General features: G+C 41.0%; 1 pseudogene; it reads left to right on the forward strand.

Moving 5' to 3' along the window:
• Window positions 1–1393: 1393 nt before the first annotated feature.
• LOC118836696 lies at window positions 1394–2007 on the forward strand (annotated as a pseudogene).
• Window positions 2008–2624: the final 617 nt, after the last annotated feature.

Consider the following 2624-nt stretch of genomic DNA (forward strand, 5'->3'; position numbering starts at 1 on the left):
GGATATGGTAGGACTCCTTCTTTACCTATTTTTCCAAATATATGTACATTACTAGAATTAATTGTTCCTTGAATATTTGGTAGAATTTGCTTGTGAATCTATCTGGTCCTGGAGACTTTTTCTTAGGGAGTTCATTGATGGCTTGTTCCATTTCTTTTTCTAAGATAGGGTTATTTAAGTATTCTACTTCTTTTTCTGTTAATCTGGGCAATTTATGTTTCTGTAAATATTTATCTATTTCATTTAGATTGTTAGATTTATTGGTATAGAATTGGAATAAAATAGTTCTCAGTAATTGATTTAATTTTATCTTCATTGATGGTGAATTCACCTTTTCTCATTTTTGATACTGGTAATTTGGTTTTCTTCTTTTTTAAATCAAATTAACCAATGGCTTATTTTATTGATTTTTTTTTCATAAAACCAGTTCCTTGTTTCATTAGTTCAATTTTATTAATCTCTCCTTTGATTTTCAGGATTTCCATTTTGATATTTCATTGTGGATTTTTAATTTGTTCTCTTTTTAGTTTTTTTTTTTAAGTTGCACACCCAATTCATTGTTCTGCTCTTTCTCTCTTTTACTGATGTGCACATTAAGAAAATAAGTTTTCCCCTAAGTAATCCTTTGGCTACATCCCAAAAATCTTGGAATGTTGTCTCACTGTTGCCATTTTCTTTGATAAAATAATTGATTATTTCTATGATTTGTTCTTTGACCCACTCATTCTTTAGGATTAGATTATTTAGTTTCCAATTAACTTTTCTTTGGCAAGGCAAACAGGGTTGAGTGTCAAGTGTTTGAAGCCAGATTTGAACTCAGGTCCTTCTGACTCCAGGGCCAGTGATCTATCTACTGGCCCCTCCAATTAACTTTTAATCTCTGTTTCCACAGCCCCTCATTGAATGTAAGTTTTATTGCATTGTGGTTTCCACTTTTCAGCATTTGGTTATAAGGTTTTGGGGGTTTTTTGTGGGGGGGAAGGCAGGGCAATTGGGGCTAAGTTACTTGCCCAAGATCACAGAGCTAGTAAATGTGTCAAGTGTCCAAGGTCGGATTTGAACTCAGGTGCTCCTGACCCCAGGGTCAGTGCTCTACTCACTGAGCCACCTAGCTGCCCCAGTTGTAAGGTTTTTATCCTCTAATACATGATTTTTGTGAAGGTGCTATTACAGTTGAGAAAAAGGTACTCCTTTCTATTTCCATTCAGTTTTCGATATAGGTCTATCATATCCAAGTTTTCTAAGATTCCATTAACCTCCTTGACTTCTTTTTTATTAATTTTATGGGTAGATTTATCTAGTTCTGAAAAGGGAAAGTTGAGGTCCCCTACTAGTATAGTTTTATTGTCTATTTCCTCCTATAATTCATTTAACTTCTCCCTTAAGAATTTGGATGCCATGGCAGCCTCCGCAACCGCCTGCTGCCGGCGTCTCCGGCCCAGGATCGGCTGGTGCTTCTGTTCCGGGGCCCCACTGGCTCAGACACCGCCCCAGCAGCAGCCTCCCTCGGCACAGCTTGTAGCGGCCTTACAGATCCAGGCGGCTCAGAGAGGCCTCCTACAGCAGCAGCAACAGGACTTCGACCCTGTGCAGCGTTACAAGCTCCTGATTCCTCAGCTTAAAGAGAGCCTACAACACCAGATAAAGGTGGCAGCCCAGAACCTGGTGCTGAATACCAACATCGACAATGGCCAAAAGAGCAGTAAGGGAGGGCTGCAGCTCTTCGACAGAGCCTTGAAGAGTTCTATGCCCTCTGTGACCAGCTGGAGCTATGCCTGCGCCTGGCCTACGAGTGCCTGTTCCAGAGCTACGACAGCGCCAAGCACTCTCCGATGCTGGTGCGCACAGCCACCAAGCCAGACGTGGTGCAGGCCGAGAGCCTGCCCTACCCGCAGTACCTGAGCATGATCAAGACCCAGATCGGCTGTGCCACAGGACATCCCCAACGCCCTGCTGGAGTGCTCCAACAAGGTCACCGGCAAGCTGCCGGTGCCAGGCAGGCTCTGACGTCGGATAGCCTCTGGGGGGAGGGGAGCAGGGATGTAAGGGATGGGGTTTGGCTTTTTTAATTAAAGGTTCCTTCATAAAAAAAAAATGAATTTGGATGGCATGCAATCATCAAAACTACTTGGTACTGGCTAAGAAATAGAGTGGTGGATCAGTGGAATATGTTAGATACACAAGACACAATAGTCAGTGACTATAGTAACCTATGATAAATCCAAAGACTCCAGCTTCTGGGATAAGAACTCACTATCTAACAAAAACTGCTAGGAAAACTGGAAAATAGTATGGCAGAAACTAGGCATAGACCAACATCTTACACCCTATACTAAGATAAAGTCAAAATGGGTACATGGTTTAGATACAAAGGGTGATACTATAAGCCAGCTATGAGAGCAAGGAATAGTTTACCTGTCAGATCTATGGAGAAGGGAAGAATTTACGACCAAACAAGAGATAGAGAATATTATGAAATGCAAAATGGGTGATTTTGATTACATTAAATTGAAAAGGTTTTGCACAAACAAAGCCAATGCAACCAAGATTAGAAGGGAAGCAGAAAGCTAGGAAACAATTTTTACAACCAGTGTCTTCAATAAAGGCCTCATTTCTAAAATATA

Source organism: Trichosurus vulpecula, chromosome 2 (genome assembly GCF_011100635.1).
Source record: "Trichosurus vulpecula isolate mTriVul1 chromosome 2, mTriVul1.pri, whole genome shotgun sequence".
In the NCBI taxonomy this organism is placed as follows: Eukaryota; Metazoa; Chordata; class Mammalia; order Diprotodontia; family Phalangeridae; genus Trichosurus; species Trichosurus vulpecula.